General features: G+C 45.0%; 1 non-coding gene across 1 annotated transcript; it reads right to left on the bottom strand.

Moving 5' to 3' along the window:
• Positions 1-4,031: 4,031 nt before the first annotated feature.
• Positions 4,032-4,104, bottom strand: Trnaa-agc. Its single transcript has one exon. It is a non-coding gene; the product is annotated as a tRNA-Ala (tRNA).
• Positions 4,105-12,235: the final 8,131 nt, after the last annotated feature.

Below are 12,235 nucleotides of genomic sequence, written 5' to 3'. Positions count from 1 at the left end.
CTCTCTCTTATTCCTATCATTGCTCCGTCGATTTATAGACTGAACAGTACGCCAGTCTTACACCCTTTTTAATCAGAGCACTTGGTTCTCCGTCTTCCACTCTTATTGTTCCCTCTTGGTTCCTGTACATATTGTATATTACCCGTCTTTCCCTATAGCTTAGCCCTAATTTTATCATAATTTCGACATTTTTCACCACTTAACACTACCGAACGCTTTTTCCAAGTTGACAAATCCTTTGAATGTGCCTTGATTTTTCTCCAGTCTTGCTGTCGTTATAAGCTGCAACGTCAGAATTGCCTCTCTGGGGGCTTTCCCTTTCCTGAAGCCAAAATGACCGTCATCTGACAAATTCTCAATTTCCTTTCCCATTCTTCTGGATGTTATCCTTGTCAGGAACTTGGATGCATGAGCTGTTAAGCCTATTGTGCGATAATTCTCGCACTTAGTGGCTTTTGCAGTCTTCGGAATTATGTGGATAATGTTTCTCTGAAAGTCAGATGGTATACCGCCAAACTCATACGTTCTACACTGCAACGTGAATAGTAATTTTGTTGCCACCTTCCCCAATGATTTTAGGAATTCGGGTGGAATACTATCTATCCCTTCTATCTTATTCGATGTTAAGTCTTCCAAAGCTTTCCTGAATTCTGAATCCCCTATCTCTTCTGTATCGGCTTCTGGTTCCTAATCTATCACATCATCAGATAGATCTTCACCCATATCGCGGCCTTAAGCGTATTCTTTTCATATATTTGCTCTATCCTCTGCATTTAACAGTGGAATTAGGTTGTTTATAGGAGACAAAAAATGTTTTTTTATGTTATAACGGGGGGGGGGGGTCGTAACATAATTTGACATGTGTGTACGGAGGAAATCAAAGCATTATCGCTCATTGAAACAGAGGATCTTAAATTTGTCCTTACTTAACATTGACAAAGTGAGCCTAGTTGTACCACATTCTCTCGTTGATGGTCAATCGTGTGCTTTTCACCACAAAAAACAGGTGGGAATTCTAATTAAGCTTGCACACTGGACAAGATTTCACGTGATTATAGAGTTTATGGAATTGATTGAGGACAAGGCTGATCTATTTTACTGTTGTTCATATGACGCGTTAGTTAGGCACATATATTATTGACAGATACATGGTATCATATGTAAGTAGTCGGCGTCGGCTGGAAGAGCGGTGTGATGACCACATGCACCTCCTCCACGTCCCAACCAGTGACGTCTGTGGGTTGAGGATGACATAGCGGCCGGTCCCTACCTTTTGCCTTCATGGCATGTTCGGGCGGAGTTTAGTTTTATATGTAAGTAGTGGAATAATTGTATGTGAAATGTTGCTATTTATGACCCTGTGCTGACATAGATATTCATTGTTGGAAGATAACGCAGTTGCTAAATTTCCAGGATTTATCAGTAAATGCTCATTCTTCGTTAGTGCTTTTGTTGTGGACAGCGTGTTCGTTGATACTGCAATTTTTCCTAAACGTCTCCAGTAAACGGTGCCTGTCACAAAAAGTAATGTATACAGAAGACATGTTTGGATGTCAATGTAATTTCGTACACGTACACCCCAACAGCCTGTACATTAATGATCAGAGTTGCAGTTCTCTGTGACATAACAGCCTGCAGAGTGCTTCAGTGTCGTTCTGGCTGAGTGATGCTGCCAGACATGGTAGGGTATGTAACAGGCTCGAACAGTGTAAGATCTTGAGCAACAATTGTGAGAGCGTAATCAGGACTTGACCGAATCTGAAAGGGACCTCAGTCTGGGTCTCCACTTGGTGACTGGTCCACTCGTGCAGTATCCTGATTTGTGGGGAATTCGAATAAGGCATTGGCCTTGGCCGCTATATATATATATATATATATATATATATATATATATATATATATATATATGTGTGTGTGTGTGTGTGTGTGTGTGTGTGTGTGTGTGTGAAATTATATATAATTTCATAGACGTAGCTGGACAATAAATCCACTTTCTTCAGTGCGGATGCACAAATACGTCCGATCTCCAGTGGGAATCTCGGAAGAGCGAATATGGAGGAAATGGACAGGGGTTGCGGATAGGTGGCACTCGATGGCCGTGAGACGAGCCGACATGGTTCGTGCAGTTGGGCTGACACTGTGTTCCGTATGGCGCCGTGGTTAACGCATCTGCCTAGTAAGAAGAAGATCCCGGGTTCGGTACACATTTTCATCCGTCGCCGCCGATTTCGCGCAATGTCCCGATGCAACTAACAGCAGTGATCATTTCCTTTCCCTCTTCCGCTCTCTTCCTTCAATTTACATGCTTTCAGTTTTCATTTCGCTTCCTTCTACACTTCTGGGTGCTTCACTTTTTTCGTCAGGCAGTGTATGACGGATAAAGAGTAAATAGCAGCTCAAAGGTAATAAACGTGTAGTGTATTTGAAGTTGTGTTTTAACTGTTGAGCGTTGTGTTTACAAATTATTAAAAAACAATGGTTCAAATGGCTCTGAGCACTATGGGACTTAACTTCCAAGGTCATCAGTCCCCTAGAACTTAGAACTACTTGCACCTAACCAACCTAAGGACACCACACACATCCATGCCCGAGGCAGGATTCGAACCTGCGACCGAAGCGGTCGCGTGGTTCCAGACTGTAGTGCCTAGAACTGCTCGGTCACTCCGGCCGGTACAAATTATTCGATATGGAGAATTCTCTGTTTACATACTGAGGGGACAAAAGTCATGGGATAATTCATAATATCGTGTCGGATATCATTTTTCCCAGTGTAGATCAGCATGTCGACGTGGCATGGACACAACCAGTCATTGGAAGTCCGTTGTAGAAATACTGAGTGACGCTGCCTCTATAGCCGTCCATAATTGCGAAAGTTTTGCCGGTGCAGGATTTTGGGTAGAACTCATCTCTCGCCTATGTCTGTTAATGCTATGAGATCCATTTCGGGCGATTTGGGTGGCCAAATCATTCCCTCGCATTGTCCAGAATGTTCTTCAAACCAACTGCGAACAGTTGTGGCCCAGTGACTTGGCGCATTGTCATTCATAAAAGTCCCATCGTTGTTTGGGAACATGAAATACACGAAAGGCTGAAAACGATCTCCAAGTTCTTGAACACAACAATTTCCAGTCAGTGATCGGTTCAGTTGAACCAGAGGCCACGTTCCATTCCATGTGAACATAGCCCACACCATTATGGAGCAACCTGGGTCCATGATTTCGTGGGATCTGCGCCACTCCCAAACCCCAGCGTCAGCTCTTACCAACTTAAAACGGGACTCGTCGGATTGCCACGTTTTCCAGACGTCACGAGCCCAGGAAGGGCGCTGCAGCCCATGTCGTGCTTTCACCTAAGGCACTCGCATTGGTCGTCAGCTGCCACAGCCCATTGACGCCAAATTTCGCTGCACTGTCATAATGGGTACGTTCGTCGTACGTCTCCCATTGATATCTGTGTATATTGCACGCGGTGTTGCTTGTCTGTTAGGACTGATAATTCTCGACAAACGCCACCACTGCTCTCGGACATTAAGTGAAGGCCGTCGACCACTGCGTTGTCCGTGCTGAGAGGTAATGCCTGATATTTGATATTCTCAACACGCTCCTGCGCCGTAGATATCGTAATATTCAATTCCCTAACGATTCCAAGTACGGAATGTCCCCTGCGCGTAGCTCCGACTACCATTCCTCGTTCAAAGTCTGTTAATTCCCGTCGTGCGGCCATTAGCACGTCGTAAAACTTTTCACACGAATCACTGGAGTACAAGTGACAGCTCCACTAATGAAATGCCCTTTTATATCTTGTGTACACGACACCATCGCTATCTGTTCAAATGGTTCAAATGGCTTAAGGACATCACACACATCCATGCCCGAGGCAGGATTCGAACCTGCGACCGTAGCGGTCGCGCGGTTCCAGACTGAAGCGAGTGCCTAGAACCGCTGGGCCACACCGGCCGGCCCGCTATCTGTATACGTGCGTATCGCTATCCCATGACAATGATCGAAGCAGACGAAATGAATTAAAATTTGTGCTACGGCCGGGACTCGAACCCGGGTGATCTTGCTTGCTAGGCAGAAATGCTAACCATTATACTACCACAGCACAATGGTGCACATTGCTGCACGAACTACCTAAGGTTAGTGCCCTCCCCAACACAACCTTCAATTAATATTCCCTTATATATTGTCACTACTGTCAGGGCTCTCCGATATTTGCAATCACCCCAGCATTGGACGTAATGAGTAGACCTTGTACCATTGGTGATCTTATAGATCTTATAATTAAATATTTCCCTGAGACAGTTAAGTCTCTTTTTTATTATCTACAATAATGATCGAAGCAGACGAAATGAATTAAAATTTGTGCTGCGACCGGGACTCGAACCCGGGTCTTCTTGCTTGCTTCGATCATTATCGTAGATAATAAAAAAACAGACTTAACTGTCTCAGGGAAACATTTAATAATAAGATCCTTAAGATCACCAAAGGTACAAGGACGACCCATTACGTCCAATGATGGAGTGCTTGCTAATATCGGAGAGCCCTGGCAGTAGTGATAATACATAAGGGAAAATGAATCGAAGTTTGTGTTGGGAAGAGCACGCCGCTAGGTAGTTCGTGCAGCAATGCTGACCATTGTGCTGTGGTAGTGTAACGGTTAACGTTTCTGCCTAACAATCAAGCTCACCCGCGTTTGAATCCCGGCCGCAACACAAATTTTAATTCAGTTCGTCTGCTTCGATCATTGTAGTAGATAATTAAAAAAAGCGACTTAAATGTCCCAGGGAAACATTTAATTATAAGAACTATCCTATGACTTTTGCGCTGCAGTGTATAGTAATTGTTGTATTAGTTACAGGTGGATGCTGGCACGGTAGCTCAGCATGTTCGGTCAGAGGGTTAACAGCCCTCTGGAATAAAAAAAAAACTGAGTGAATGGCTCAAAAATGAACTTTAACGGGCGTCAGAGGACGTCCGCCACGAACAACTATAACGAACAAAAAAAAAAAAAAAAAAAGAACCAAACAAGATCACCCGGGTTTGAATCCCGGCCGCAGCAAAATTTTAATTCAGTTCGTCTGCTTCGATCATTATCGTAGATAATTAAAAAAAGCGACTTAAATGTCTCAGGGAAACATTTAACTATAAGAACTATCCCATGACTTTTGCGCTTCAGTGTATAGTAATTGTTGTATTAGTTACAGATGGCCTGTGAGAGTCAAAAGCTCATACCGTGTGGGGTCCGGTAACCACCGACAGCGTGAAGTGGCTCCGTGGCGGAAAGGACAGGACACGGACACGGACACGGCGACCCAAATAGCAGCGTTTTCGACGCCTGCCGGAGACAATGTGTGCTGCGCCGCGCAGCTCATCCAACCTTGAAGTCAGTCACGAGCGACGGCCACCCGGCGGGCGCACAATGCCCTGTTGGCTGGCACCTGCTCACCCGCTGCTAACCAGGGGCACAGGTGCCGGCCGGCCGTGTTCTCGCCTTCCAAGTGGTCGGCTGCCTAGCAGACAGGCTGCAGGAGGTGCTCGCGGCATTCCTGGACCGGAAAAGGCACCTCTTACTGTGTGGTCCAAGGCAGCGGGTGTGTTCCCTGCACTTTTATTTCATCAACTCCTTCTTCTGATTTCGTTTCGCCGAGCTGTAGACTACGCCATTTCAAGCGCTTCTTTCTGTAAGCTTTAACTTGCATCTACTATTCTTGTATATTTTTTCAATTCTTGTCTCACCTGTTTTGAACTACAGCTTGTCTACTAACTGCTGGCGTGATCGAAGCGGCAGGCGCGAACTCCGCATCTCAGCAAAGGTGGAGAAACATTCCATTAAACACACTACTCGAATGTCGCTACGTGCATTGCCCGCCGGGGTGGCCGAGCGGTTCTAGGTGCAACAGCCTGGAATGCGCGACCGCTACGGTCGCAGGTTCGAATCCTGTCTCGGGCATGGATGTGTGTGATGTCCTTCGGTTAGTTAGATTTAAGTAGTTCTAAGTTCTAGGGGACTGATGACCATAGTCCCATAGTGTTCAGGGCCATTTGAACCATTTTCGCAACGTGCATTACAGGTAACTGAGTAAACAAATAAGTTCAAATGGCTCTGAGCACTATGGGACTTAACAAATGAGGTCATCAGTCCCCTAGAACGTAGAACTACTGCAACCTAACTAACCTACGGACACCACACACATCCATGCCAGAGGCAGGATTCGAACCTGCGACCGCAGCGGTCGCGCGGTTCCAGAGTGAAGTGCCTAGAACCACTCGGCCACAGCGGCCGGCGGCTATTAATAAGTGGAACTGCAAAACATGTGATCTACTGGATCACACCTAATCAATTACATGTAAAAGTAGTCGCGTTACCAACGTATTTTCAATCGGTTGGAGGACGAAAACGTTATGTTTCAAACATGCGTTCCAGTTCAAAAAATTATCTACTCACTCCCCTCTACAAAGTTCTAGAAGTTTTTAAGGGGAATTTCCGAATAACCTGTATATCTCAGATCGTTGTACAGCAGTATGTAATGTTCATCTACCAGCAGTTCTTTCTTCAAGGCATCGACGAGTCCAAAATCTTCTTCGCGATTTTCACCACTGGCTTTCGACAGTCGCTAACAGAATTAACGCAGCTATTTTATGGCGACCATTTTTAGCGTGGGTTACCATTTTCATAAAGAAACTGTGTGGTTTTCGAGCCCAATAAAGTAGACAACGGACGATGCAGAACGCTCAGACCGTAAATCACGTTAACCAGCTCATCCCGTGTGCCGGCAGCTCTGTCTCTCGTAAGGCCTGATGCACCTTCCGCATCCACGTCAAAGTTAGGTGCCTCATTCCGTGTGAGGACGGTTGAATGCTTGGTACGAGGGCGATGGCATGAGCTTCAGAACGACCGGTCCGGGGCTACTGCTAAACACTTGGATCAGTGGATCTGCCCATACCATGCATCAGACGTGCCCTCTGTGGCAGCATTCTGTATTATTCCACTGCTATACGTACAGCACCTCCTCTGTATCCATCTATATGTCAGCTGGCGGGAACACTGAAAATATAAAACGCATACTGGCAGTAGCAAGAAAAAGCGTTTCTGAGCGATAAAGAAGTTTCCTTTCGAAGGCCGTACAGTCCAGAATCGGTTTGCCGATTAGGCAAAATCTCCTCGAGCACTGAGGCAACCATCCCACCGACGCCCCAGATTGAAGATACCGCTTTGGTAAAACACCATGTTCTGCTGCGTGAAAAAGTTCGTAACTGCCTGCTACACATTCTCGTCCGACAAGAATCGTCAACCCTTCGAGGCGTGTTTTTGAGAGACTGAGAGCGTGATAACCGCATGGCGAGAGTTCAGAACTATAGGGCGCGTGCTCGAGTATCCCCCACTTCAGTCGGCGTAACTTCTGCATTACGACACTTGCGATATGGGCACGGATGTTATCACGAAGCAGCAGGACCCAGCACGGAACTTGGCACATAATTCCACAATGGTGACTTTTGACAGACTTGCTGCATCTTGCACAGCCTTCATTCGCCGATGGATGTCTACGGTGCGTTAGTTCAGTCATGTTGTGTCAATTTTTCTTCTCCCCAGTTCGATTCAGTGCTTCATTAGTTATCCGATCTGTCTATTCTGGAAAGAAACTAATGCTACACTAACATACATTCCGAGTCGCTTAAACGCTAGAGCAACGCCCTTAGACGGGAAATTTTTGATCGCCCATTATACAGGGTGTTTATAAATGAATATCGCAGTTTTAATGATTTATAGTATTTATTGTATTAAACTTATAGTTATAAATGGTATGTCAAATGAAAGAGCAACTCAAACAGTTTTACCAAGAACCTTATAAATGTTCAGTGTGAGCACCATTTGTCACATGCGACACACCAAGTCTATTGCCGAGGGCTTCGCAAACGTTGATAAGTGTGTCTTCAGTGATTGTAGCCGCGGGCTTCCCAAACGTTGATAAGTGTGTCTTCAGTGATTGTAGCAACAGCTGCCATGCGGCTTTTTTTCCTTTGGGGATTCATCAAGGATCGTGTGTACGTGCCTCCGCTACCAGCATACCTCCCTGAATTAAGAAAAAATGGTTCAAATGGCTCTGAGCACTATGGGACTTAACATCTGAGGTCATCAGTCCCCTAGAACTTAGAACTACTTAAACCTAACTAACCTAAGGACATCACACACATCCATGCCCGAGGCAGGATTCGAACCTGCGACCGTAGTGATCACGCGGTTCCAGACTGAAGCGCCTAGAAACGCACGGCCACACTGGCCGGCCCCTGAATTAAGAAACCAGATTGAAGTAGCTGCTGCTACAATCACTGAATACACACTTATCAACGTTTGTTAAGAACTCGCCTATGGACTTGACGTGTGCCGTGTGACAAATATTGCTCACATTTATAAGGTTCTTTGTAAAACTGTTTGAGTTGGTCTTTCCTTTGACATATCATTTATAACATTAAGTTTAATGTAGTAAATATTATAAAGCGTTAAAACCCTGATATTCATTTATAAATACCCTGTACTTATGCTGAATTTAAATTAAGCGGTAGAAAGCGCTTACTGGAGGTACTTATCTGGAGTGCAGAGTTTTACGGGAGTGAAATGTAGACGATTATCAGTTCATACAAGAAGAGAACACAAGCGTTTGCAATATTGTGTTACAGTATAGACAGATCGGATAACTAATGAAGTACTGAATCGAACTGGGGAGAAGAAGAATTGACACAACACGACTGAACGAATGGACCGGTAGATAAGACATAGCCTGCCGGAGTGACAGCTGGCGTGATCGAAGCGGCAGGCACGAACTCCGCATCTCAGCAAAGGTGGAGAAACATTCTACTAAACACACTACTCGAATGTCGCTAAGTGCATTGCCGGCCGGGGTGGCCGAGCGATTCTAGGCGCTACAGCCTGAAACCGCGGGACCACAATGGTCGCAGGTTCGAATCCTGCCTAGAGCATGGATGTGTGTGATGTCCTTAGGTTAGTTAGGTTTAAGTAGTTCTAAGTTCTATGGTACTGATGACCTCAGAAGTTAAGTCCCATAGTGCCCAGAGCCATTTGAACCATTTTTGATAAGACATATCCGGAGGCATCAACGGATCGACTATTGAAGGGAAGGGCGAAAGGTAGAAATTGCAGAGGCAAATGATCGATTACAGTAAGCGTGCTGAAATGACTGTAGGTTACAGTAGTATTGCAGAGATGAAGGTGCTTGTACAGGTAACACTATCATTGAGGGCTGCATCAGACCAGTCTTCAGCCTGAAGATCACAACAATAACAACAAATCTAAGCGAGTGTCATTCGAATGTGTTCTGAGCTGGAGATAATCAAACAGACATCACGTTTAGTTTTTATTGATAATCGACTTATATTAAGATATTATTAAGACACTGAAGGATGCAGTGGACAAAACATCACCTAAATGATATCCACGGGAGATGTATATTTGGGAGTCTACTAAAGCATTTTGACGGACACTCGTCAGCTAGACATAATCAGTCACTAGGTAGTTTAAATCGGGATTACTTTGGTCCAATTTTTGGCCGTTCTTTTATATAAAGGAAGAAAACAAAGGACAGACGCAGAGAGAAAATTTCAAATACATTTTTCTAGTGTTCTCGAAAACGTGCCATCATTTAAAAAAGATATTAAAGAAAATACCTCACTTCTGCTGTTGTAGTACCATAAAGAAATTGGGCCAATGTTACCCACACTTGGGGCTACTTCGACCCACTTAGTTACTACTTCATAAAAAGCGGTAATATAATGTCAGAATAACGTAAGCATAATGAATATCTGTAGAGCGGACCTAAAGGAGCATGAGGGACAAAGAAAACACTAAACTTTTCAAGTCAGAAATAGGAAATACTGAACTTCATTCAGAGAATGCTGCACTAAATATGCAAGGGTACAGTATTTCAGCATTCAACTAATTGATTATCAAGTTTCATATTACACTTTGGTAACTATCTGGAAAGGTAATGTATGTTAATGATTTGTGCAGTATGGATATGATCCTTAACACACAAATAACTGAAGATCCGGCACTTGAAAATAGCAACGTTCTGTTAGTCTTTATCAAATCCACCCAAGGATAAAATGTCTATCATTTTGTTCTGGCCATAACAGGACTTCGTCTTTTGTACTACAGTTCACTTCAATACCCTCATGACCAACCACAGCCACAATTTTGGGAAATTCTCTTTGGCGTGTAAAACTTCTGCATTTTGTCCAACTGAAAATTTATCTGTCAACATTATTTTGTTGCTGGACATAATCTTGCACGTCAGAGAAACTTTCAGAATCACCATCAGATTCTAGATCACTTTTTCCTCATTTTCGGTTTACTTTGCCCGAGCTAAAGTGACCCCACATTTTAGCATTTTACGGAAGTGTTACAAAAATTATTTCACGAAAGCGACAGTATCTCACCACATTACCTAATATCGACAGAATCCAATATTACACTGGCTTTATTTTTATCTTAACTGATACAAGTCGTCCAGATAGAAGTTATTGGGACCTAACAGTTGTTAAAATATTTATGATTTACATCATGTATATATGGTTCTCGGGCGAGACGTCGGATGTCATAGTGCAAACTCCACAATATTTCGTCAGCGCAACTGGCCGACATCTTCAGGTGCGACGAACACACTGCTAAGGCAGGACCAGGGCCCCCTATTTATGCCAGTTTTAGACAGGAAGTGCGCATGCGTGGAGGCGCAAAATTCGATGGCCAATAGCGACGATATCAGCTAGTAGCTGGAAGGACAGTAACGCCACCAACAGGATGAAGAACCAAATACTTCGGCGCACGCGCGGAGGCTGCCGCCGCTGCTCTGCGCTGCCATCGGCCGCCCCAGCGACCTCCGTCGGAGGCCGCAAGCGCGGAGGCTGCCGCTGTTACTCTGCGCTGCCATCGGCCGCCCCAGCGACCTCCGATGGAAGCCGCAAGCAAAACTGCGCGTCCACGTAGGCGCCTTGATTATTCTCCCGTTGTCAACAGAATATTTATGTTGCTGGCGAATCGTCGTCAGTCTCATGACCAATAGTATTCCTCTCTGCTCGAAGCGACTTCAATATGGCCAGTGCTGGATCCCAAGCTGTACTAAGCTGAAAGCCCGTGTCTCTGTTTACAAGATTCGTCGAGCTGCGTATTTCCACTGCTTCCTTAATAACACTGTCCCAGTACGAACTCGTCGATGCGAGAATTTTTGTATGATGATAATTCATAGAATGGCCTGTACTGAGACAATGCTCGGCCACTGCAGACTTTTCTGGTTGCTCCAGCCGAGTGTAGCGTCGGTGTTCAGTGCATCTCTCTTCTACAGTGCGACAAGTTTGTCCGATGTACGACATGCCGCAGCTACAAGGAATCTCGTAAACACCGGGTTTTCTTAGGCCAAGGCTGTCCTTAGATGAGCCCAAGAGAGCTCTGAGTTTTGCCGGCGGACGAAAAACACATTTAATTTTATGCCTCTTCAATAATCTTCCTATTTTTGAAGAGACACCGCCGATGTATGGCAAGATGACCATTCCCCTTTGTTCTTCGCCTTCTTCCACTTCCGCACGTTGGGTAACCCGCTTCGGTTGTAAGGCACGGCGAATCTCCCGTTCGGAATATCCATTTTGTTGGAAAACGGTGCGCAGATGGAGTAGCTCATTGGATAAGCTGAGTCTGATATGGCTCGTGCTCTGTGGACCAACGTCCTCAGTACGCCACTTCGTTGCGAAGGATGGTGACAGCTGGTGGCCTGTAAGTATAAGTCCGTGTGTGTTGGTTTACGGTACACTGAGTGACCTAACGTGCCATCTTCTTTTCTCCGTACCAACACGTCAAGCAACACACACGATTTACATCATGTTCCGCAACGCTAATGCAATATTACTTCTAGATCGTTCTTTGCGCACTCTAAAAGCCTACTGCCTTGTTCACTCCATGCTAATGAAATAAGTTTCACGGGAAAAAAGGAATTTAAAATTTCTCCGACAAGTGGGGCAAAGTTACCTGCAGGGAATGAGAGTAAAGCTTACGGTACCGCTCACCTTGATCTCAAAGGCTGTTAGTGGTCTCTGTAACGTGTTAACAGGAAACTTGCGTGCCGTATTACGTTTCAGAACTGCGGTCTGCAGAACTAACGACGCACCGAGCGTGGCAGCATGTGTTTCATTTCGGCCACTGCTGAACCTGTCCGCAGATTTGTAGCGGC

This window comes from Schistocerca piceifrons, chromosome 5, assembly GCF_021461385.2.
Source record: "Schistocerca piceifrons isolate TAMUIC-IGC-003096 chromosome 5, iqSchPice1.1, whole genome shotgun sequence".
In the NCBI taxonomy this organism is placed as follows: Eukaryota; Metazoa; Arthropoda; class Insecta; order Orthoptera; family Acrididae; genus Schistocerca; species Schistocerca piceifrons.
This window is presented reverse-complemented; position numbering and strand designations above follow the sequence as displayed.